Genomic DNA, 27,409 nt, shown 5'->3' on the forward strand with positions numbered 1-27,409 from the left:
AGCCAAAGCCATCAGGCATTTCAGTGAAAGAGAATTGTTTGAGGTCATTGGCTGACTGAGGTCACCTGGACTACAGCTTAGACTAAGCACCTCATTGGTTCTTTTGAGGTTTCTTAAAAGCTGTCTCAGGTTTCAACTTTCTGTTACCTAAGAAGTTCAGTTGTGAGTGTTCTGCCATTTCAAACTGAGCTGATCAAAGGAAGGACACTGAGGAAACTCGGAGCTATAATATATAACATTAAGTATCCTGTTTTTTTGTTTATTTTGTTCGTTATTTATAGCACTTTATGTATTGTGTATTTTTCTAGCTAGTTTCACTGTGTGTGAGGTATTAACTGGAAATTGTCCACTTTTATTAAGCATCTGTTGGATAACTTGTTGCAGTGAAACTCTTTTTTCTAGAGGCTCCTTTAGCTGTTTAAAACTTTCATTTAAAGGCTCACTGCTGCTTTTCAACTATGAGAAACATTTCTGCAGTTTGTTTCACATCCTCCCTACCTGTTGGTATAGAGTTTTTATAGTTGGTGGCATTGCAGTTGCCCACCCCTAGTGTAAATTTGATCTGGGACCCTCCTCCCAGTCTAGTGTCATTACCTCATTCTAACCAGTACAGGGAGAACATTTGAGAAGGCCAATCAGCTTAGTTTCTGCTACTCCTTTCTCTCTTTCCACTAAAAAAAAAAATAATCTGCTTTTACTGTATTTGTGTTTCTTCCTACTTTATTTTGCTTTTGGGTCATCTTAAAAGTACTCAATTGTATTTATTACTGCTTGGTGTAACTCATTCTAAGCCTTTTAGTTTAAGTACTTGGGCTTCAGACCAGTTGTTTTACATTAAGAAGGTTTGTGGTCTGCACTGTAGTGGCAGAACAGGTAGCTTACATCCTTCTAAGTTGGGAACTGCTGATTGAGGGCTCAGTGTCTGTTATTCTAAAAGTGTATTCATTCTGGTTTAAGCACTTGGGCTTCAGGCAAGTTATTTTACATTAAGAGGGTTCATGGTCTGCACTCTTGTGGGAGGAGAGGCTGGACACTGCCATTCTGAGCTGGGAATTTCTGGTTAAAGGCTTATAGTGCCTGTATATTTGAACTGCTTCTTACTGAAATTGGTACACCTTGTTTGCTGTAGCATAGACTAGATCCAGGCCTGCTGAATCTAGCTTTGTTTGTATGCTTGTTGTTTGTTTGCTTGTTATTTCCCTGAAAAGCTAATTCCACCTAAAACGCGGCTTTTCAGCGCTTCTGTGTATCCCTAGTGATATCCGCATTGCTTACAGTACTTATTTCCTTGTTTCACTTGAAAGAAAGTTACTGTTTGTCATTTTTGCATTTAAGTTACCTGTAACACATTGCATTTAAGTTACCTGGCACTTGCTCACTAAAGCAATTATATAAGTCAGCACTAAAAAATTAAAAGCACTACACCCTCATAAACTTCCTTTGAGTACCTTGTTCCCCATTGGCCCTTTTTTTCAATTATAAAGGAATTCCCAATACTATTCTAGCACGTCCAAAGGTCAGTTGTCAATCTTCACTCCGGTCAAGCTGGTGAATCTGGGAATCTTGAGGCAATGTTACAACTGCCTCATGTACAGAGACAACCCTCTCCTCCTACCAACAAATTCCAACACATGTGAGAGATGCAACCATACAGCCAAACTGGAGGCTAAGCTCTCTCAGCTCAGTACTGGCGTAACCAGTCAGAAGGAGAAGGAAACCACACTCACTACAATTCCAGTCTCACATAGACTTACCACGACAGCAAACCAAACACATAAACACACAAAAACATACTTGGAGGCTCTAAATAAAAATCTGCCTAAGCAGCAGAGACCTCCAAAGCAGACACCCAAGCAACTGCTACCCCAAAACAAAACACGTGCAACACATAGCTCACAAAGCCAGTGTGCCGAACAGTCACAGCCCTTAAGGCTAAACAACACACCTGATACACTTGTAGTAGGTGACTATCATCAGGCACACTGACGTCCCGCTCACCAGGCTGAACAAGGAGAAGGTCATGGTGAGCTGCCTGTCGGGCGCTAGGATCCGCCACATAACACAAGAACTCAGGTCACTCCAAGGCAAGTACAAATATGACTCAGTCATTGTCCATGCTGGTGTGAATGACCTGAGATGTACCTCCCTGGACTACATGAAAAGAGACATAGAGGAGTTCTCTGAGCATGTAGCCCAGGCCAGTATGACCCTGACCTTGAGTAGTATCTTACCCTCACCAAGAATGATGCCACAACATGAAGACAAGATGATCAATTTCAACAATTGGCTTAAGTATTGGTGTCATTGAAAGGGGATCCAATGCCTGTCAGCCTGAGATGACATGCTCGACAAGCCACGATGCTTCGCTAGGGACGGCTTGCACCTGTCACCCCTGGGCTTTCGGATATTGGCAAAGGCTCTTGCTACCTCCGTAGTGCCTTTTTTAGGCAAGGCTCAAAAGACAAACCCACCTCCATAGGTATCACAAGGGATAAGAAACTAAGAGTAATGCTACTCAATGCCAGAAGTCTAAACCTCATAATGCACGCACTCGAAACTCTCCTTAGCAAGGAGAACATCGATATCTTTGCAGTAACAGAAACCTGGTTCAAGGCTCCCAAGAGCACCCCAGCACTACCAGGTTATACCTCATACCATGCTTTTCGACCGCAAAACTTGGACCGAACCACAAAAGGAGGGGGAGTATCAATATTCGTCAAAGATACCCACACTTCTAGGTTGGTGGAACAGCTCGAAGCAATCAGAGACTATCCATGTGCAACTAACAGTGGGTAAAACTGCTTACCAGTTTATAGCCTGCTACAGACCACCCTCCCAAACCCAGGAACCCCACTCGGCCTTCCTGAGAACACTGGAAAATATGAAGGTCTCTCCAAACACCATTATATTGGGCGACTTCAACTACCCAAACATAGACTGGGAGCATTACTCTAGCTCCAACACCCTAGCCAAAAGGTTCCTAGAATTTATAAACTCGAATGCTATGGAACAACTTGTTGCCACTCCCATAAGAGGGGAAAACATACTGGACCTGATCATCACCAACATGGGGACTTTATGCTCCAGACCAGAAGTGTATCCCTCACTGGTAAGATCAGACCATAAACTAATCTCACTGGATATTCACATCCCGACCCCACCCCCTGCCCAGAAAACCACAGTGAAAAACTTCTCTAAAGCAAATTTCACACTCCTCAAAACCGAGGTGGAATCCTTCAAAGCCCCCGGGCCTGTGGAAAATAAGGCCCAGACCGCAGAATCCTTTATAAACGCATTCTATGAACACCTTCAGGAATGCATGGATCATGCAATCCCAAATAAAACCAAGACCCAATCCTCCAAAGGCAGATGTCCTGTCTGGTGGACCCCAGCCATAAACAAACTATACAATAGAAGAAGGAAGCTACTACATGACAGAGCAAAATCCCAAAAAGGGAAGGCATCTCTGATCAATATTAGCAAAAAACTATGGGCACTCATAAAATCGTCTAAGGCCAGCTTCGAGAGAAAAATTGCACAGGACACTAAGGATAATCACAAGGCTTTCTTTAGTTATGTTAGGAACCTGGGTGGGAATTCCCAGATATGCTCAGAATTAGTCCAAAATGACAAAAAAATACAACGAACCCACAGACATTGTCAACATCCTAGCTGACAGGTTAAGCGCAAACTCCCCCCCCCCACCAAAAGGGCAAATATCTATCCCAGCAGAGTGCTGCCCCCCGACATCTCAGATGCTCAGTTAAGAGCCGCCCTCTCCAAAGCAAAAAAGACAGCATCAATGGGACCAGACGGGGTCTCAGGCTGCGTCCTACATGAACTCCAAGAAGAGCTAAACCCAAACATAAAACTACTGTTCAATCTCAGCCTTACTACAGGATATGTACCCAAAGAGTGGCGTACAGCAACCGTGGTCCCTCTCCACAAAGGTGGTGCCTCAACGGATCCTGGAAACTATCGTCCCATAAGCCTGACTAGCTTGGTCTGCAAAGCTATGGAAAGGATCATCATGGACCTCATAAATAAAGATATTGGGGACCTACAGACACTGGAACCTACCCAGTTTGGCTTTGTTAAGGGCAAATCCTGCCTCTTAAACCTGGTCGATTTCTTTGAAACAGTCACCAAGGCCATTGACGAGGGGAAGGTGGTCCACACAGCCTACCTGGACCTCGCAAAAGCCTTCAATACAATACCCCACTCGGGCATTATAGATAAGCTCACCAGCTTAAATATAAACCTCTATGTCACTAGATGGGTTGCAAACTGGCTCAAGGACAGAACCCACATGGTTAGAATTGCTGGAGCCATATCAGACTCCAAACCAGTTACAAGTGGCATCCCACAAGGCTCAGTCCTGGGACCTCTTTTGTCCGATATATATTTCTCGGAGGTACAGGCCAACATGGAAGGACTGTGGCTGACCAAGTTCGCAGATGACTGCAAACTGGGCGCCATAATAGACTCTCCAGCCGACACAAGCATCCTCCAAAAGGGCCTCATAGAAAAAGATAACTGGTGCCAGAGCCATGGCCTCAAGCTAAATGCCAAAAAGTGTATAGTCATCCCCTTTGGCAAAAACAAAGTGCCCACAAATTACCACATAGGTGGTAATCCATTAAGTACGGAAGAAGTAATTAGGGACCTGGGGACCCAAGTTGATAGCAATCTCTCATTTGACAACCACGTGGCCAAAGTGGTTAGAAAAACATTTTATATAGCCCACCTAATCATGAAGGGATTCACATCTAGATCAGGAGAGGTCATCGTGCCTCTTTACTCATCCCTCATCAGGCCCATAATTGAGTACAATTCCCCTTTTGGGATGTACCTTACCAGACACCTGCAGCAACTGGAAAGACCTCAAAAGTACCTCACCAAGAGGATCAAAGTGCTCAAAAGATGCCATATGCTGCCCAGCTCTACTCAGTGGCATACCGCCTGCTCAGAGGCGATCTCTGCCTGACGTATAAAGCCATGTCCAACCCAGAATTAATGGACATGCTGCACCTCAGAAAATCCAAATCCCATCGAGCTACGCGCTCGAGAGACTTGAACCTCAGCACTGAAATAAATAGGACATGCTGGAGGGACAGATTCATAACCCAGAGGCTCCCTTCTCTCTGGAATAAAATCCCAGTCCAGGTTAGGCAGAGTCCCTCATTGACTCTCTTCAAGAGGAATCTTGATGAGTGGATGGGAGATTGTAGGTTTACCCCGGGTATCACTTCTGTGTCACTGTTAGACAGAGGCACAGTATACTAACCTCGAAAAAGGGCATAGCAAAATTAATTTAAAATGGGTGGCGAAAGCCAAACACACTCTGGCTAGGCTTATAAATGCCCTAGGGCAGATAGCCTAGTATGAACCTATGAACCTATAAGACAGGGAAAAAATACTTCACAATCAGTGAACAAGGCAGGGGTGGTGGACTTATAGCTGGTCAGTAATGGGGGGGGGGGTGATTGAGCTACAAAACATGCAAGTAACTGCTTTTGTTTTTACATACCCAGAATATAAAAGTGAACTACAGATTGGATTACAGATTTTGAAACAATTATGTCACAAAAGTCTGGAATAAAACAAGTTGACTCCCCCGTGCCTCTACAGCTCTCATGGAACTGAAGCAAATTGATTTTTTAAGACAGAAAAGGATTAATGAAAGTAGGTTTCCGGATGCTCTGGACTGAGAAATCTACATCATTTAGCTTTATTAATCAAAACAACAACGGGAAGACATCTGTAAGGCACCCAAGTATGCAAAGCCCAGAAGGCTTAGGATTTCGTATGGAACTACCCGCACAGGTATTTTTCAACACAAAACAGACTTCAGGTAATTTTTTTCCTCATGTAGATATCAAATGCTGGTGGCGTGATGAGAAAGAATGAGGCAACTGTGAACACATTTTCAGGAATGTAACAAACTGGCTGACTTTAAAAATTTCCTACAGGAGTACTCTGTCAGATATATTGGGGAGCAAATGGATATAACTAACAAGCTGGGATCTGAATTGCCTAGACATAGTAAGCCTTACTAAGTTTAACGCTATTGGCTTCCAAAAAAAGTAATTACTACAAAATGGAAATTAAAAGCTAAACCATACCTCTTCAAGTGTCCAGATTTTTGCCTCAAAATGTCACTCTGCTCCTCATACAATGTTGGGTTTTCTAGCCAATCACTGGAATGATCAGTGGAAAGAAATCACTAAATGTGTGTCATACATTCGAGTTTCAGAATTTATATACTTCAGAAAATGCATTTTAACAGAAACCCTGTTATTCTAGCAACTTTAAGTTCAGCAATATTTAAAATCTGTTCCTATTTTTGGGTCTTTGTTCCCCCATTACATCAGGCTTTGTCCAGAACTCTTGAGCTAACAGGTTAAGAGTCATCATAATCCTACTCATCCTCGGCGGCTGCTGTGTGCACCTGGCTAGGAGTGCGCTCCTGTATTGTTTTACCCTGCTTATCCCCTTTGGGACCTCGCCTGGGTGGACAAGTATTCCAAACTAAAGCCACCAAACTCATCCATTGTTTTGTGATCCTGCAATATTACTTCTCTGCTGCCTTAACCCCCTGTCGGGAAAGTTGAATCAGGTCTCTCCCAGAGGACACAGAGGAATTGTTTTTCCCTGCTTATTCCCCTTGGGACCTTGCCTGGGTGGACACATATTCCAAACTAAAGCCACCAAACTCATCCATTGTTTTGTGATCCTGCAATATTACTTCTATGCTGCCTTAACCCCCTGTCGGGAAAGTTGAATCAGGTCTCTCCCAGAGGACACAGAGGAATTGTTTTACCCTGCTTATTCCCCTTGGGACCTTGCCTGGGTGGACACATATTCCAAACTAAAGCCACCAAACTCATCCATTGTTTTGTGATCCTGCAATATTACTTCTCTGCTGCCTTAACCCCCTGTCGGGAAAGTTGAATCAGGTCTCTCCCAGAGGACACAGAGGAAGTATGTGTAACTGCTGCTACTAAACTTTGTAATTTCTACTTCTTGTCTGTTATCTGTGTAAGCTATCTCCCTGCCAGGACAGCCAGCGGCCTACACCCTCCCATCTCTGCCTCTCACCCTTATCTAATTCCATAATTCATATAGGCTCCTTCCCATTTCAGTCCACTTTAGCCCATTCACTGCCCTAGTGGGCCCAGTGTACTTCTACATTGACCACAAGGTGCACCCCCCCACTGATATTTACTTTATTTCACTCACTTCTCGCATTTTTTCCTTACTAGCCTTTACTTTCATTTCTCACTAAACTCATAGCCCACTCTATCTTTTATATCTAGAACTCTTACTTACCCTGTTACAGCTTACTTTCCTGCAATCTATGCTCCACTGATTGGCTCTCATCCTTCTCCTGCTGTTTCCCGCTCCGTTCGCCCTACGGGCTCACTCCGCTCCCCTACCCTGCCCCCAATTCCCACCCGCCCCCAGCACTCCTAGCTATATTCCTCTCATTACCACACCCACTTCCTCCCTACACCAATCAACCTCAAACACTCTGGACACACCCAGTATCTCCTAATCACCTCCTTGTTACCACACCCACTACTTAGTTACACTACCAGACTCCAAGTTTACACTTTAACTCTGATAACTGATCCTCTCTTTCCCTTTCCACCATCCTCTACCACTTCTACCACCTCCTTCTTAACTCCATACCCCCCACTACAATTCTAGCTTTTAACATCACATCCTGCTATAATAATCTTTAAATACATACTTAATTTAATTATAGCCTTCTATCCACAGAACAACCTTAATCAACATGCTTTTAAAACCTTCATCCATCACTATTCTACTACTACTTCTTAAAGTTTCCTATCTTCACTACCTCACCCAACCCAGTACCTGCCACCATCACATAACTAACAATCTAAATTCCCCCCTCTCACATTCACACTCATCTATCTCTCCTCATCTATATCCTATAATACACCTCCTATCCTTCTCTTACAAAGCACTCACTTCTCACAAACCCTACATCCCCATAACCACCAGAAACCCTTTTTCCATCACAACACTACCCAACCCTTTTTCTAAACTGCTAAATTACCTCTCTAGCCATATCCTTCATCTAGTTACCAGTCTCTTATCTGGTGATATCCATCCCAACCCAGGCCCCTCTACCTCCACCCCCATGCGCAATCCTCTATTACTCACTTCATTAAACTCCCAAAGCATAGTCAATAAAATAGCAACCCTCCATGCCTGGCTCACACATAATAAACCTGACATCCTATCTATCTCAGAAACATGGCTAAAACCCCATATAAAAGACTCTGAAATAATTCCACCTAACTACTCTATCATTAGAAAAGACAGGTCCCACAAAAAAGGCGGCGGTGTAGCTCTCATATTTTCAACTTCCTTGTTAATTACTCCCTATGACAAACCTATCCCACACTTCAACAACGCTGAATTACTCCTCACTCTCCTTCAAGTCAATAAGCAATGCTGAATTACTCCTCACTCTCCTTCAAGTCAATAAGCATAAACACATATGTCTTGCATCCTTCTACATCCCCCCAGGGGACAATATCTCTACATTAGAAGATATCCTCTCCTGGCTCTCCAATAACATTAGTAATGAAACCATAATCTTAGGTGATGTAAATATCAACTGGACCTCCATTCAATCTCCAACTAACCCCCTTAACATCAACCTATATAACTTTTCCCGGCTAATCAACAAAGTAACACGTCCATCTAAAAACCTCTCCTGTGGCAGTATATTAGACTGGATCCTAGTTTCACATCCCCACTATTATTCTGACAGCGGTACTCTTCCCGACGCTCTAAGTGATCATATGCCCACTTTCACCCACCGACTCCCCTGTATCTCTCACCACCCCCACAATTATATTACTACCCGCAACCACAAAAATTTTAACCCAACAACCTTTTTAGATTCTCTAAAAGCAATTAACTGGAACAATCTAAGGACATTATCCTTAGAAGATGCAGTTTCCCACTTTAATTCTACATTCCTAAAAGTATTAGATTCCCAAGCCCCCTTAAGGACAAAGAGAATAAAAAATAATTCTGCCCCCTGGCTTACCAAAAACACATTAGCAACCATGCGCCTTAGAGATAAAGCCTGGGCATTTTATCAGAAAAGAAAGACCCCTGAATCCCACACTGAATACAGAACCCTTCGAAACAAAGCAAAAAAGCTTACTATCTCTGACAGACAAAATTACTTCTTTACCCTCCAAAACAATAATAAAAAAAATCCACAGAAATTCTGGAAAGGAATCTCCACTCTCCTAAACCCCAGAAACCACACACCCCTACCCCTGACCCTAATGCCCCAGATTTAGATTTGGCCACTCAATTTAACTCCTTCTTCATTGAATCCATTAGTAAACTAACTTCCTCTTTTCCTACTTATACCTCACCATCCAATACCCCCCCACCCTCCCTGCCAAACATCCACCCTGCACTTTTCCTCCTTCCACATTCCCATCTACTCACTCTATATCCCCCAACTCTTCTCCCACTCTAACTTCCTCATCTTCCTTACCAGCATCAAATACTTTCCCTCTCCACTCTGCTTCATTCTCATTAAAACCTATACCCATTTCTACAATAAAGAAACTCCTTCAAAAATCGAAGCCTGGCACAAATGCACCTGATAACATCCCCTCATACTTCTTAAGCATAGCTGCTGGAGCAATTTCCTATCCCATAAGCATTCTCATCAACCGCTCAATCCTGGAATGTACTGTGCCCCAACTCTGGAAACAAGCCTTTATCATCCCTCTGCATAAAGGCGGTAATAACTGCAATGTTAACAACTTCCGTCCCATCGCTATCCTGTCCCCCATTTCCAAGCTTCTAGAAAAGTGTATGCAACTTCAACTACTACCACATCTTCTAGAGAATAACCCTCTCACACCTACACAACACGGCTTTAGGCCAAATCATAGCACCATGACAGCCCTCCTCTCCTATCTCAAAACCATAAACAAAGCACGCGATTCCGGCCAAATTGTCTCCACCCTACTACTTGACCTCTCTAAGGCTTTTGATACTATCTCACACAGTCTGCTCTTAACAAAACTTTCAAAACGTAACCTTTCTTCCTCCTCTGTGAACTGGTTCTCCAACTACTTATCAAACAGATACCAAGCTGTAAAATGGAAAAAGGTCACTTCCTCTTTTCTTAGTACCCCCACCGGAGTTCCCCAAGGCTCTATACTTGGTCCTCTTCTCTTCAACATATTTATAAATGATTTTCACAAATCTATCCCATTCTCTAACATCATCCAATATGCTGACGATTCTACCATTATCTGCTCTGCCATATCTACCTCTAAGCTTCAAAATCTCACACAAGAAGCTTTCTCAATCACTGAGCATTGGATGAAAATAAACCACCTTGCTCTCAATGCCTCCAAAACTAAACTCATGGTATTTACCCCCTCCAAAACTACTCCCTTCGACACAAACACATTCTTGATTACTAGTCAAAACAACTCAATCCTAGAACTGGTGTCTGAAACTAAGCTACTTGGTGTACAAATTGATAACCAGCTTAATTTCAACTCCCATCTACAACTAAATATTAAAAAAAACACCAAAAACTTGGCATGCTCTACCGTCAAAATCAATACCTCACAAAGACCACCAAAATTGCCCTCTCTTCTTCCTTTCTTATTCCCTCCCTTCTCTATGGATTGCCTCTCCTAACTAATCTTCAGTCCTCTCTAAAGAAACAACTTTCCTCTTGCTACAACAAAATCGCCAAGTTCGCTAACGGTAACAGGTCCTCCACCCACCACTGTTCCTCTCTCCAAAAACTTAATTGGCTTGAACTTCCACATCAGCTCAACTTCATTCAGCTAACCCTAGCCCATAAGCTCATTAATAATCCCTCTCTTTGTCCCTCCCTGTCTTCTGCTTTTACGTTGCACCTACCTGACAGAGTCCTAAGGTCAAACAATCAAAACCTATTAGAAGTACATAAACCAACTCGTCCCCCAGGCAAAAACCTTCTATCCTTTAACCTAGCTCGTCTTTGGAACTCACTCCCACCATCCATTCGCACCAGCTGTAATCATTACATGTTCAAAAAATCTCTTCACACACATCTTAAGTCCCTATGGGAATGCTCTTGTTCCCACCCATCATAAAAATAAGGTACTCTTCATCTCCCATTCATTCCTATATTACTCAACTATGCCTACATAACCAATTACTTCCTACAAAACAACTACACTATATAACAAAGCATTTCTACCTCTTTAAGCCCTAACGCACCCCACATTTATTCTACTTTACTTCTATAAGATTGCATAGTTGAAAGTACCTCAAATGTGAATTCAATGACTGTATTCTCTTTTAAAATTGTATAAGTATCTTTAGTAATCTATTGTATGTACCTAGTCTGTCTGTTTGCTTATAGAGCTTTCTCTATTGTATGTACCTAGTCTGTATGTCTTTTTTGGAGCTTTTCTCCCCAGGACTCCATTGAAAACGGGTTCTTTTGGCCCAATGGACTATCCTGGTAAACCAACTGCAAATAAATAAATAAAATAAATAAATTGTAACTGAAGTACTGAATATTTTAAAAGAAGACAGAAGAACTGGATGTGGGATCATTAAAAAATAAAAGGAACAAACTGCATAGAAATAAATGGAATTTGTTGGAACAATACATGTAGAATAATGTTCAGGGGGAAGAGGAAGGCAAAGACTGGCCAATGTACGTAATTTTAAGAATCAATAGAAACTGTTTAAAAGGAAATGTGTATATTGCTCAAAAATAACGGTGGAAATGTTGCAATGGTTTTCTTTTCTTTTCTGTTAAGTATGTGCACTCTTCATTTTTGCTAAATATCTTGATTTAACAAATGTTTATTTTTTTCCAGAACAAAACTCTGCAGCCCTAAGGTGCCAGTAATCTAAAATTCCATCTGGAAAGGTAACCGTGCAGTTCCTTTGAAATGACAAAAAACAAGTACCAACCCCCACCAAAGGTCAGAAGGTAGGATCTCATAGGTGATATATCCTAATACCTCTCAACATTTTATACAAGAAATCTGGACATGACCTAAAATAATGGGAGTTCAAAGATCCCAAAATAGGGACAAATTGTAAATATTATTCTTATAAACTCAAAGTTGCTAGAATAACAGGAATTGTGTTAGCTTGCATTTTCTGAAATACAAAGTCTGAAGCTCTAATGCATGTCATTATTCAGTGATTTCATTCCTCAGTGATTTGCCAGAAAGCCACAAATTTTATGAAGAACAAAAAATATGAGGCAAAAATCTGGACAGTTGAGAGGTATTACCTTACAAGTTACTAAATGGCCACTGTATGGGCAGTAACAATGAGTCAAATAGAGAAACACAAGGATCCCAAAAAATGGTGTACATTAGCAGCAAAACGTGGAAAATGAACCAAAACCATACCAAGGAAAGCAATATAATTCCATCCATAACCCCCTTCCCATTTTTGCACATAGGTTGGGGTGTCACTTCAGCAAATCCTTTATCAAGTGTTACTGTTCTCTTTCCAAAGAATGCAAAGCAAATCCTTTATCAAGTGTTACTGTTCTCTTTCCAAAGAATGCAAAGCATTTCAAAATTTCAGATATCTCCTTAACAAACTTATACCATTGCACATCTGTCATTCATGAAATGCTTCATTACATTCTCTCATTCACTCCCAAAATGTATATAAAGCGCCAGTGAGGCTGTTAATGGTGGCAACAATTCCATCTGTAGTTATATAAGCACCATCTCTCTAACATACAATCCTGTGGCATTTGCACAAAATGTCTGTGCAATCACATTTCCTTCTTCTTGCGGCTAATATTTTATATTTACATTTCTCCTTTTCAGCTTTCCTACATAATTAAATGTTTTAATTGAAAAAAATTAGTAAATAAATTTCCATACCTCTCAACTGTACAGATTTTCGCAGAATGTCCAGATTTGTGCATCATAACTTTGGTCTTTTTTCGTGTTTTTTTGACAAATGATTTAAGGATTAAAAGTCAATAAATAATGACAATCATTTGAGTTTCAGGCTTCATATCCTTCAGAAAATGTATGGTAACAAATCCTGTTATTATAGCAACTTTCTATGTTTATAAAAGCAATATTTTAAAAAAGTGTCCCTATTTTGGGGCCTTTGTCGTCCCCTCCCCCCATTTTGTCAGGCTTTGTCCAGATTTCTTGCAGTAAGAATTTGAGAGCTATGTTAACCACTGTTTTCAGCCATTAAGACTATGTTTAAAACATAGTCAAGAATGGAAAAAATTGATAAAATGCAGAAGTTTCTGTAATTTATTTTACTTAAAGTTGTTTTTATGGCTACAATAATTTTTAACTAAAATAATTTCAAAAGCTAAGTAGCATCTCTTTTTCTTTCTTGTGGTTGTACATTCTTTACAATTACCTGTACTGTGCATTTTTGGCTTACCATACGTATTGTTTTCATACAAGTCACTGACCGTACCCACAGCAGACTTATTTGCATCAGTGGGGATGGCATCCAAATCTATGTACATCATTTACAGAATCAAACCTTCAACTTGTAAAGTCTAGAAAGGATCTCAGATTTGTCACTATGTTGTTTAAGATACTGTCATCCAATTTGGATTTCACACTGTTCTTTCTGTTCATAGTGAATTAAATTTTAAGTATATATATATATATATATATATATATATATATATATATATATATATGTGTGTGTGTGTGTGTGTGTGTGTTTGGTGACCAGTTTACCCAGCCAATGCTTATAAAGTTGAAATTCCATACAAGGATTGTACTTTCACTAATTTATAGATATTTTGTCATGATATCTTTATGGTCTGCAGGGGGCACAGGCAGTGTAAGGCAGATTCCCTACGACATCATCTTCTATACCACTGACATTAAATTAATGAATGAGCAATTTCTAGGCCACAGTAGTTTTCTAGGCCTTTTACTTTCCATCACTCTTTTCCAAAGCTTGAAACACTTGCCTCTTACCCATGATGTTTTCTGTGATCATGAAAACTCCTAACTGCTCGAAACAATGATTATCTACAGAGTCTTTCAAATTTAGCTAATAATGTATCTTCCTTCACACCTAAGAGTGAGATATTATGTTGAAATAAAATTTAAAGTAAAAGTGAAAAAGCAGCAAACCAAAGACCAGGAAGGAACCGGACCACAAAACTTAAAAGCTTCGTTCGTTTAATAAAACACCGCGAACTTCATCAGAATAAATACAAAAACTTGAAACCACCCTTTAAATACTTGCCATGTGTAAAAAATCATCCAATGACAAAATATGTCAAATACATTATTTAAATAGCCATTGTGATGTCATGAAAATGCACTACAACATTTTTTAACATTGCATATATATAAAAACATAAATGTATATATATATATATATATATATATATATATATATATATATATATATATATATATATATATATATATATATATATATATATAAAATAGTCAATAATGGCATTGAATAAAGCCCATTTTGTGAACAGCTTGTCTCACTACAGCAAAGCCTTTGTAACTGAAGAAAACGCTTGATGTTATAGGGTAGTCTGCGCTTAAAGCTATCTGCCATTTAGTTTCATTCTAATAAGGCTGTAAAATTACCCACCAAAGGACCACAAACTACTTTATCAAAGACAAAGAATGTAAATTTCTTAAAATTGTTACATAGCAATCTGAGAGCTTATATACTATCAGTTTTGTGACTGTGTCAACCATCATGTACTACCATATTCAGTGAAAGTCCATAATAATTATGTAGCCCAACTCCAAGATTATCTTTAATTTGAGGTAAGAAGAAGTGAATGACATTCCAAAAATATCTTGAAGCAAATCGTTGCATTCTCATTACACAAAGTGTTTCTTCCACTACTTCATACCATCATATCATACTTTATACCATCATATCACACTTTATACCATCATATCATGTGCTGACCCAGCAGTTGTTAGGAAAACCTGAAAAGGTCTGCATTTGGGTTTCTGGAAGTCTCAAGAAAAGAATGGAAATACATGCACTGAAAGTGTCTTTATTGCAGTAACTTATACCTTTACAGCATCTCTGCATACCACGTGTATATTTTACTATCAAATTACCACAAGCCATCACACAGAAGAATCTTGCATTGAAAGCATAGTTAAACCACACCATTAGGGCTCAGAGTAAAAACACACTGAACATCAAAACTTCCTGTGGGTACAGATACATGAACAGCTGCTACCATGGGAGGGCAAATCCATGACTTCAATACTGTGGGCTACAAAGCTGCAGTCCAGGGTGTGATCATCACAAGATACAAGTCCACAATGTGATAGCCTGTGGTAACAGACTTTTACTTCCAGCCTAGTGGGCTCCACTTAAAACTCTTCCCCTTGAAGCAGTAGATATATTAATACAATATTTCTAAATACACTGGCAGAGCAGTTAAAAACAAACCAGCCCTTTGGTTAACTAAAAAAGCAAACAACTCATACAACTTAAGATATAAAGTCTGAAAGTCATAGCTACACACCAAGTCTCCAACATCCATGCCACAATACAGGCAGTTGAGGAGCCATTGCAAACAATACATGAAACTGGACAAAACACGATTAATAACACCACTCAGAATTCATCATCAAACAATCCAAAAAATTCTGGAAATCAATAAATAAACATTGTGTACTCCTGGAAAATCAACCCAACCCAGCTCATTCTCAAAGCATTAGTTCATAATTTAACTCATATTTGATAAATACAGTATCACTCCTACAGAACAAAGCTACTATAAATCCAGCCATCCCATCCCAATCACTGAAACCACAACAGACCTTCACACTCATTCCAGTGCCAATATCTACATTTAAAAATTACCTATGCACCCTTAAGAAAACAACCACACCCGCTGACCAGCTTTCATATGAATACCTCAAACTCACTGCAAATGTCATTGCATATCTTGTCAAGATAAATATGTCCCAACCTAATGGAAAAAAAATCTTACAGAATACGCCTCCATGAAGGCAGCTCAGCAGTTGAGCACACAAACTATACACCAATAGCCATTCTCTCACCTTTATACAAAATCTTGGAAAAATGTATGTATTTATGTATTTTTGTAGTCTCTTGGTGTTACATATTGTTTTATTTATAGTGTTTTGAACTTGCATTACAGTTTATTACAGTTTATTAAATGTAATGTCTCAAGCAGTGTTGCATAGACTTTCAATTGAAGCTAGCCCTTTAATTTTATTAGCAATTAACTGTATAATTAAAGAAATGGTTTAATGTTCAACCAATGGGTTACAAACACTGTGATATATAATGTATGGATTGTCAAAGGTAACTGGATTCTGAAGAAGTCTCCGTTAAGGAGATGAAAGCGCTTAATCAGTTACCTTCGCCTTTATGTATTTAACGTTTTTATTTTAGAATAAATATATTTAAAATATCCATTTGACATAGTTCATTTTGGATTATAACAGCAGTTTGGTTCGTGGGAAAAGGGACAGCCTTTATTGTGCCAGAGCAGCGTTGTGATTAGCTGTGTTAAAAATGTATTTACTCTCAACTTACAACATAGATGACCTCTCATAACCTCCTCTCTCCCTCACAGCATGGTTTCAGACCAAATCACAGTACAAGCACTGCCCTTTTAATGTTCACAGGTATAATAAATCACAACTGAAATTCCAATCTCCTAACCTCAGCCCTATTTCTGGCTCTATCTAAGACATTCAACATAGTTCCATATCCATAGGTAGGTACTAGGCTATCGGCCCAAGGACCTAAGTAAGCCTAGCCAACAAAGTTCCCTGGCTTACACCAACCCAAGAAAGTTAATTTTCTGTGCCCCTGTAGAGCAGAGCCATAGAAGTGATCCCCGGGGTGTATTTCCTATTTCCCATCCACTCATCAAGATTTTTCTTGAAGAGTGTTAATGAGGAACTTTGCTCGACATAGATGGGTAGCCTGTTCCAGAGTATGGGAAGCCTCTGGGACAGGAATCTATCCCTCCAGCAAGTCTGTTTATTGTGGTGACAAGGTTTAGGTCCCTAGAGCTTGTAGCTCGGAGGGATTGGGATTTCTTTAGGTGTAGCATGTCCAACAGCTCTGGGTTTGACATAGCTTTATATGTTAGGCAGAGATCACCTCGGAGTAGGCGATATGCTACAGAGAAAAGCTGGAGTTTTTTTGAGATGATCAGTGTAGGGCATCTGTTTGACGCCAGTAATTCTCTTTGTGAGGAACTTCTGTGGCCTTTCCAGCTGCTACAGATGTGTTGTGAGGTACATTCCAAAAGGGGCATTGTACTTTATAATGGGTCCAATGGGCGTCGAGTACAGGGGAACAATGACCTCTTTTTTCCTGGATGAGAACCCTTTTGTGATGAGGTGTGCCATGTAGAAGGAGGTGTGCCATGTAGAAGGATTTCCTGACTACTGTGGCAATGTGATTATCAAAGGAAAGACTATCATCCTCCTGGGTCCCAAGGTCTCTTATCACGCATTTGGTGGTAGTTCATGGGTACAGAGTGTTTACCAAAGGGGATAACAGTGCACTTGCTGGCATTGAGCTTGAGGCCATGGCTCTGACACCAAGCATCTGTCTCAGTGAGGCCCTTCTGTAGGATGTCCACATCATTTGGGGACTCGACTATAGCTCCTAGTTTGCAGTCATCTGCTAACTTCGTTAGCCAGAGGCCTTCTGTGTTGGCCTGTACCTCAGAGAAGTAGATACCAAACAGGAGAGGTCCCAGGACTGAACCCTGTGGTACTGCACTTGTCACTGGTTTGAAGTCAGATTTGGAGTCTGCAACTTTTACAGTGTGGGTTCTGTCAGTGAGCCAGTTGTCAACCTATCTTGTGACATAGGGATTTATACCTAGTTTAATGAGTTTAGCTATAATTCCAGAATGAGGGATGATAGTCGATCATAAAAAATCTCTTAACTACACTCTCTTCCTAAGGGCTACCACCATCCTCATTTAAGTGGCTTCTTAGTTACCTCACTGACGGGTCCGAAGTAGTGAAACGCTAAGATGAATTCTTCACTTTCCTTCCTATATTCACAAGGCCCGATATCCTAGATCACTTAAGATGAATTCTTCACATTCCTTCCTATATTCACAAGGCCCGATATCCTAGATCACTTAAGATGAATTCTTCACTTTCCTTCCTATATTCACAAGGCCCGATATCCTAGATCACTTAAGATGAATTCTTCACTTTCCTTCCTATATTCACAAGGCCCGATATCCTAGATCACTTAAGATGAATTCTTCACATTCCTTCCTATATTCACAAGGCCCGATATCCTAGATCACTTAAGATGAATTCTTCACATTCCTTCCTATATTCACAAGGCCCGATATCCTAGATCACTTACCTTCTGATGTCCTACGTTTTGAACAACTCCTTATAGTAACACCTGACAATCTATGCATGCTGTTAATATTGCGCAGCATATACCTCCCTGTATTTAAAAAAAACATCATATACAACCAATAATGGTTATTGTTAATCAAAAATGTAAATGATGTAACTGATATCAAGGATGTCTGAACAATGGAGCCATTCCTCATGAACGAAACTGTAAATTATGAAAGAAAGTAAATGAAGATCATGATGTCTGTATTGTGGAGCTTTTCTTTGCAGGCCTCTGCTGAAAAAGAGCATTGCTCAGTCAGATACCCAGTAAACAAATGCCAATAAATATAGATGTCGAAATCGTGGGATGGGAGCTTAACAGTTGCTGATATTTACTTTTTTTTTGGGGGGGGGGTGCTGAAGTTGGTTGTGAGGGGAGGTTTCACCCAAGAACTAAAAAAGCAACTAAGCAAGACTGGTTCACTACTGATTTGTGTGTACTTTTCTGCAATTAGATTAAGTAAAATACAGAGACAGATAAAAAAAAATCTCTACAATTAAATAAATCCAATTTTGTAACTCAAAGGTAGCATTCATCTGAAGAAATTTCCATCAGGATACAAAAAATAAATAAAAAAACTAGAGACATTCATACGAGTTCAGGTTCACCATGCATTTAGCACTGATGCTTAGAAGCAAGGCTACACGCTTATTAAAAGGGTGCTGACATGGTCAATAAAGATATTTAAATGTTTCTAGAATGTTCAGTAACACCAGTTTTAAAGTGCAGGATGTTTCTCTATTTCCATTACAACTACCATCAAACACATACAAGCTTTTGTTACATATCAGCCTGATTCTACAACATTTACAAGCCAATGGAGAGTGTTAAATCATTTCAACATTCAAAAGAATGATAAATAGATGATCAGTCATTCCATCACCTAATAAAATTACATAACTTTTAACAGAAAGTTTTCCTGGATCTATGGAGACACTGCAATCATACTTCAACCTGGAAATATCAAACATCTGGACAAAGGCCCACAAAAAGTAGTACAACTGGCCAAAACTTGGGATGCTGATTAACATTAAATTTGCATACATAATTATGTAACCCAGTGGAATCGTGGGATGCCATCAACATGCATTTTCTGCACAATAACTTAGGAACGTCTAATTTCTGGCATAATGGGCATCTATTCATTGCTTGCAAACTATACAGCTGAAAAAGCACTGGAGGGAGCACTGTGGCATACTCTTTTAAGCAATACCTCTCAACCTCTTACCTCCAGAACCAGCGATAAATCCCAAACTCAAAAGTGTACAGTTAAGTAGTTAGCCCAGACTATTGCTCTAGGGGATGACAGCTGGGTCTCTCCACCCGTACCCATTTTCAAATTTACACTGATCTCCAAACGTTCCAAGTAATTATGACTGTGGAACACAACCACAGCCACCCTGGTAGGAGAAGCTCCTGAGGTCCTGCTACAACTCAGCTAAGCTTACAGGGTTCATAAAGAAATTGCACCAAAGTATCGGCTGTACACTCCTCCAGTAATCACAATGTATGCTATAATATGCTTAGATAATAATCTAGGCTGGTACGTATTCAGATAATCGCTTTACACTATTCCTGGTCATCAGGACCAAAACACTTAAGTTTTCACACATGAAAACATGGAAATACACACAAATGCATGCAGTGCCATGCACTCACACAGAAATACACAGCAAGTTTTCTAAGAGGATAGGTACCTAACTTAATATTATTAGTATGTTTCAGGGATGTGACAAGAAACCAGAAAGCCCACTCAACACAAGGAAGATAAAATGCATCATACACAAAAACCGAACCTTCAGCACTTAATGCACATGAGTTCTTTTTTCAAATATCTGCATGTGCTGTGCCATTAGTTTTGCTTCAGCATGATGTGCTGCTTGTACTTACTACAGCTACTATCAATCTATGCCAGAAATACGCAGGGAAACTTCTTAAAATGTTAGTACTATTAATGACTTAAAAAGCTGACGTGATAGAAAGAGACCATGAGAATTATTGTGTATTTTCTGAAGTAACACCATGAGAGTTATTGATTGTTTTTAAGTGTAATCCACCACATTTTTCTCCCCATATCACAAGAGTTTTTTGAGGGCAAAAAGCTGAACCAAAATCAGAAAAATTTGAGACACTGACTGACATGATTTGGCAGCTGAATCTGGTATACACGAATTATACTCTTGTTATCCTTCTACCTGTCCTGCAGCCAGAGACTTTTTCTCATCCTGCATCTGGGCACCGGTCTTTGGATCTGTGATTCCTGGAGTTGCAGACGCTGAGAGGACCGGTCTGGACTCTGCTTGACTGCTGGCTGCTGCACTGCAGAAAGTACAACTTGCTCGTTCTTGGCAGAATGCAGAAGTTAAGTTAAATATTAAAACAGCTCTTCCACCCCACTCACTGTGTGCTGCTGCTGCCCAGTGCCGGCCCATCTCTCTCTGCTATTCTAAATCCACAGCGCGAACGTTCAACATACGAACATAGATAGAAAGGTAAACACACAGGTACACTGTCCAAGTCTTCAGCTGAATTCCAATAGGCTGGCAATCTGTCTCACAAAGCGGACATCCTCACACACACCACTGATCATGGTGATGTCAGCAACAACTTCATTAAAAAAAAAAAAAAAAAAAAAGTTCGGAAAAAAATGGGAATTGATGGGGCCACTTGGGAATTCATGGCACTCCATTATTTTGCTCCTAAAACTGGTAAATACCGAGGAATTCTGTACGGTTGAGAGGTATGAGTCTGCAATCCACATACAATAGATAACCAATTTTATATAGTCAAACATTTTTATTCCACTATTTTTTTTAAACAAAGATAGCATTTCTACTTTATCTACATAACTGGTATCCTTTCTTACAGTAATATCATGCAAAGACTACAATTAAAAAAATGTATCCCAACATCTGTACGTCCATTACTGTTCCTTTCACTCTGTTTATAAAATCTGATTTTTGAGCTTGGGGTATATGAGACACTGTGCAGCGAAATGTTGGCTAAACATGTCTGGTCATAAAATATTAAATTTTCTGAAAATGGTACAAAGAACAAAAATGACTTTTTAAAATTGTGTTTGTTAAATGTAAGTAAACTGATCTACACTGTAATCTTTTTAACCACAATCCTTTGATAGCAGTACTTAATGGAGGGTATCTGATTACCTCAAAAACCCAAGGAGACAAAGAAAGAATGTGTGTAAGTAGTAACAAGGACTGAATCCAGGAGCACGAACATACGAAGCAAATACCTTCTTAACCAGCGAGCCAGCGTGCACCTTAGGCAAACAAGCAAAACCATTTCCATCAATAGTCACACAAAAAAACTCTATAAATAATGACAAAGCAATATAATATTAACTACTAAAAGAAGGAAATAAAATGACAGGAGCAGAAAACACTGACATTCTTACAATCATAAGTTGTAAGAGTCAGACTGGAAAGAAGGAAACAGAGCGTCACCCCTGTGGTGATGAACTACGGAGTTCTGACTGTAACACATGAAATTCAGGTTTTAAAGGACCGTATCTGGTGACAGATGTCATAATATGGGAAGGTATCAACACAGGCAAAAGGGCAAATCCTGAATGTCCATGTCAAAAATAAAACCATAACCAATTATAAAGGATCCATCTCCTACTTGAGCAAAAACGGGGCTGGTAACAGGACCTGGAGTAAATAACCAGTCAAAAAATAACCACAGAATGAAGGAAACCTTACAGATTCAGCACTGACCCTTAAACAGCAAAATACTGAAACCCCAAACTAAAGGAATTGGTACGAATCACTTCTGTGACCAAGACGAGTCTAGGAAAACTACAGCATGCCAAGCAAAAGGAATGTGGCAAAAAATCAAATGCCTTCTGTACACCCTCTGAGTTTTGATTTCAAGGAGAATTTAAGAAACAATCTTGCTGTTCCCAACACACACAAGCTATAGCGACCTTCTGTGCACACTTCTGAGCAGGGCCAGTTGTGGAACAGGTGGGTCCACAGCAGAAACCATCAATAAGCCCGTGTCAGGCTCCACTTCTAAAACATGAGTTGCGGACATTGCCGTGATCTAAACGTTCTGTGACACATTTTACATCTCATGTTTGAAAGATAATGACTAGTACTATATGGATCACTAATGACTAGCACTATATGGATCATTAATGACTAGTACTATATGGATCATTAATGCCTAGTACTATATGGATCACTAATGACTAGTACTATATGGATCAGTATCATTATGCTCTGAATTTGGAGAAAAGGCATGCTTGTTAAGTCCCGTTCTGACATCGGAAAGTTTCATAACAAGCTTTTTGTGAAGTACCGCTTATTGTTGTTAAGCTCTAGTCACACACTAGACATTGGCAGCAATCAGCAGTCACCACAAAAGAGCAACAGGAAGCTATTAATCACCTAATATGGACTTCTTTCTAAAGTCTGACTAAACCATTTAACAGTGTGACTGATGTGTTTACAGCTTCCCACCAGTCTTCTGTGGTGGCTTCCCTGTGTGCAGAGGTAAGACTGTTACAGCACTATTACACATTTCTCTAACTTTTTAATATATGGCTCCTGAATCACATGCCATACAGGTACAACATTAGCTTCATTTGTACGTGTTTATGAAGTTTCTGTGCAGCCATTCCAAAAGTAATTAATATTTACACTATATACCACTTGTGTCACGAATATGCTTTTGCTATGGCAGCAGAAAGCAAAAAAACTGCCCTTTTAGATCACTAAGTGTCCTTTTTGCCTTCTGCCCCAGCCTTCAGCAGATTCTGGCACCCCTGGAGGCATTACAGAAAATCCAGCATTAAGCCAACAGAAACTAATGAACATATTAGGTTACAAATAAAATTGTAAATATTTCTAACGATAACATTCAGAATTTGCTGTAGAGAAACAACAGCACAGATCCCAAAACAACTGTTACATTAACTTCCATTTCATACGAACTCAAATTACAAAATAAAGCCATATGCAAGAGGGGCTCAGGGACAAAAACTAGCTAATACTCATGGGAAAAACCCTTCAAAATGGATCAAGAAGAAACAGGGGAATGCCACTCCTGCGGCATACAGGGATGAAGCCCTGATTACAGGCCAGCTGACCTAGATTCGATTAATGGCCAGAGTGACTGACTGAGTGGCAGGGAAGGGATGGGCAAGCCTGTCCTTGGTGGGAGGGGGCTTACAGATGCAGTCTTTAAGGGGAGGCATAGTTCAAAGAGGGGAGTTTCCCTCAGATACAATCAACAGTGTGGGGGTGGGGAAAGGGAATAGGGTAGAGCATAAACAAACCCACCCCCCAATGGAAGCACAGTCAAGCCTCCAAGACACCGTTAGGATCCATGAATGGCTCCAGAAATACTGGAATAAGTCGGGGGGGTAGAAAGATGGCTGATAAACCCAGCATGGATGTGGGCACGGCGGGGGGGGCAAGCCAGTACAGATAAGATCCAAAGGGACTAAAAAAAAAAAGAATGAGGGGAAGGATGAATGAATTAGTAAATATCTGTCTTTGAATGTAGATCTAGAAGACATACTCATGAACAAAGCATAAGGGAAAGCACCCACTAAACAACTTAAGAAAAATAATCAGATGTCCTTGGACCATTTTGTAGATCTGCTGACCTCTGGACAGCTGAAGACATCTGGAGATGAGTACTAAAGGGCTTTGCATTGTGAGTAAAAGTGAGGGGCTAGGGTGGCCTGGAAAATTTTTAGGAGCTGGGCTATGGGCTATGTACTTGCTGACTAAGTCCAGTGGCATAGAGGGATGAAGTCCTGATTACAGCCCAGCTGACCCCTATTTCTTCTTGTGCTATTTTAATGAGTTTTTTTCCTTGACAATTAGCTAGTTTTGGTCCTTGCGCCCTTCTCAGTTTTCTAAGCAGAGATCATCTGCCTGATAAAGGATCTTTGCTTTCAAAAGCAATAAGTATGTGAATTTCCTCTCGACTTACTTACTAACTCAATAATTAAATTCTCAATGCATTATATGGGGTCAAGAACTACCAAACTCCTATCAACTTCACTATAAAACCTTCTCTTCCCCAAACATTTCAATGGTTCATTTACATTAACTGGGCCTTTCATGTACCACATCTTCCGAACTTTCACATGTTCGCAACACATGTGTAAGGTTTGCTCTCCTGGCCTTTTCCAAAACCTACCATAGTAACAAGTACACAAATCTAAACTGACTTGCCTTCCCTCAAAGCTTCTGATGCTAATCCTGGTCTTCTCCCATAACCTGACTTTTAGCCAGAAAAGCTTCCCCTACTTGCATTTTAATATTATGGTACTCACCTTCTACAAAGGTACTCTAGAGGAGCACAAACTTAGAAAAAGCAGCCCAAGAGTTATAATACAGACTTTGGAATAATCTCCCTTCAGATATCAGATATATCAATTCTAAAGCTATACACAAAAGAAAGTTTAAGCTAAACAGCCCACCACAAATGTATATAATCAAAGGCCCTATCTGAATAATGTACTCTTCACTGTGATATTCTCAGTTTTCACAGCACGTTTGTTACGTAGACTTAATTGGCGCACATGCTGCCATTACTTCTCAGTAACATTAACTCAGGCACACTATGTTGCTATGCTCACTTTAACATGACTGCGGCTATTCAAATGAGAAAATTGTCTGGAATGTGAACATTTACAACCTATAATACCACTACTTTGCAAATAACTTCTGTGAGTTTAACTGGTTTGTATACATACATTCTCTGTGGCATTAACCTGCTTTCAAAACCCCACAGTTAAGCTGTGCTGTTCTCACTGTTGTTAAGCTGTGCTGTTCTCACTGTTGTTAAGCTGTGCTGTTCTCACTGTTGTTAAGCTGTGCTGTTCTCGCTGTTGTTAAGCTGTGCTGTTCTCACTGTTGTTAAGCTGTGTTGTTCTCACTGTTGTTAAGCTGTGTTGTTCTAACTGTTGTTAAGCTGTGCTGTTCTCACTGTTGTTAAGCTGTGCTGTTCTCACTGTTGTTAAGCTGTGCTGTTCTCACTGTTGTTAAGCTGTGCTGTTCTCACTGTTGTTAAGCTGTGCTGTTCTCACTGTTGTTAAGCTGTGCTGTTCTCACTGTTGTTAAGCTGTGTTGTTCTCACTGTTGTTAAGCTGTGCTGTTCTCACTGTTGTTAAGCTGTTGTTAAGCTGTGCTGTTCTCACTGTTGTTAAGCTGTGTTGTTCTCACTGTTGTTAAGCTGTGTTGTTCTCACTGTTGTTAAGCTGTGTTGTTGCAGTTTGTACATTGGGTAATAACATGATGATACTAGAGCTTATCTCTATTGGATTGCACTGCAAAATAAGTAAACAACCCAGTTAGCAAAACAAATTCCATGGAAAACATACATTAAAAATAAAATTAATGTCCATGTCCCTATTCTGCTGGAACCATTGATAACTCCATGCAGACATTCAACTTACCTTTTATATGGGTTTTGGCATCGCAAAGGGTCACCCTGCACTCACAATTACCTTCTTCATGCCCTTCATTCACTGCAGTATGCTTATCCCACTCCCCAGCCTTGTGCACCCCCTCCGCATCTTGACAGGTATGGTACTAATCTTATCCCTGTCAGGCCTAGTTTCACATTAAAAGGAACTCATTTATTATACTTCTCTGATCCAGCATTGACAGCTTCCTTTTCACTCAGACTTGGATGTCATTTTTCCACTATGCATAGCCCCTAATTCTAAAATGCACTTCCCCACCCATGCTATCCTGTCACCTTACGCACAGCACCATACCCTCACCTACAAAGGAACTTCCTAATTCTTTCAGTGCCCCATCTCCACATGGGACTGCTAGCAAGTAAGTGAAGATTACCCTTCTGCCAACTTCTCACCAAGGTTGCAGTGCCCTCTGCCATGCCTCTTCAACAGCATCTACAGCCAGATAACTGCACCAACATGCACAATCACGTCTTCTATTCAAGCACCTTCTGATTACTTTGAACTATAATGGTTGTGATCAGTCTAGAGTGAAGCCTAGCACCGCCTCCCACTTAACACCATGTCTGGCAGAATATCCCAAAGTAAGTACAGCTGTTACTTTTTCAGCATTTGTGCTACAAATCCTCTCCTTTACATTTGATCCTCTCCCCTAATTATTTCATGACAGCACTTTTGAATTTCTTGTTTTTGTCTTGGTCTCAACTAGTATTATTCATCTGTCACCCCCCCCCCTCCCAAAGAAGGTACAATTGTCCGTAAAAACCTGCTAGTAATTCCTCTCTGTATTTACTCTTTTCAGCAGTCCTCTTGTCATTTAACCTCCTAATATTATAAAGCTTCACATTACACTCCTGTCTTTCTATTTTTAAATCCTCCTGTTAATGCTACTATCTTTTCTCTAGTGGACCCTTTTTTGCCATGATTATGCCGATTCCTATTTATGCCAGGAGCAACACCACCGCACAGACCGTGCTGCCCACGCTGTAGCTCTACAATTATTTTGCAAATGTCACACAGACATCAGGTGTGGGCCGTATTGTAACCCTGCAATTATTCCTCAACCTCCATGCAGACCTATGCTGTGAAATCTGCTGTATCCCTGCTGCTGTTCTTCCAACCGGTCACCATTTGCATTTACTGCCCTTACTTCCTCATATTAATTGATTTTATTATTAAAACGGTTCAGTCTTATAAAAATGATCTTGCTCCTGTAGCCTGTGGCACATTTTAACCAGACAAGTAGCCCTCCCTTGTACAGTGCAGCTCCCTGTGCCTTCCTTTATTGAGTGATGTTATTGTTGCACAGGTGTACTGTAAACCTTTCCTTCACAGAAGCAGTATGTTTCTGGGCTGTCTGTACCCATTACTGAACTGATCCCTTTAAACTGCTGAAGGTGTTAATGTTTATGTTCTAAAGCTTTGAAGGAATGTTTGGAGCTGAAAGCTAAGGGATTCTGAGTTTAAATAGTCAGTAAG

At 40.2% G+C, this 27,409-nt stretch overlaps 1 protein-coding gene across 5 annotated transcripts in view; it reads right to left on the minus strand.

The window, feature by feature from the left end:
• Window positions 1-27,409, minus strand: part of KLF8 (Kruppel like factor 8) — a 695,632-nt gene that overhangs the window by 223,360 nt on the left and 444,863 nt on the right. The gene's annotated exons all lie outside the window — the stretch shown is intronic.

This window comes from Protopterus annectens, chromosome 15.part0, assembly GCF_019279795.1.
Source record: "Protopterus annectens isolate FY-2018-M chromosome 15.part0, PAN1.0, whole genome shotgun sequence".
Classification (NCBI taxonomy): Eukaryota; Metazoa; Chordata; order Ceratodontiformes; family Protopteridae; genus Protopterus; species Protopterus annectens.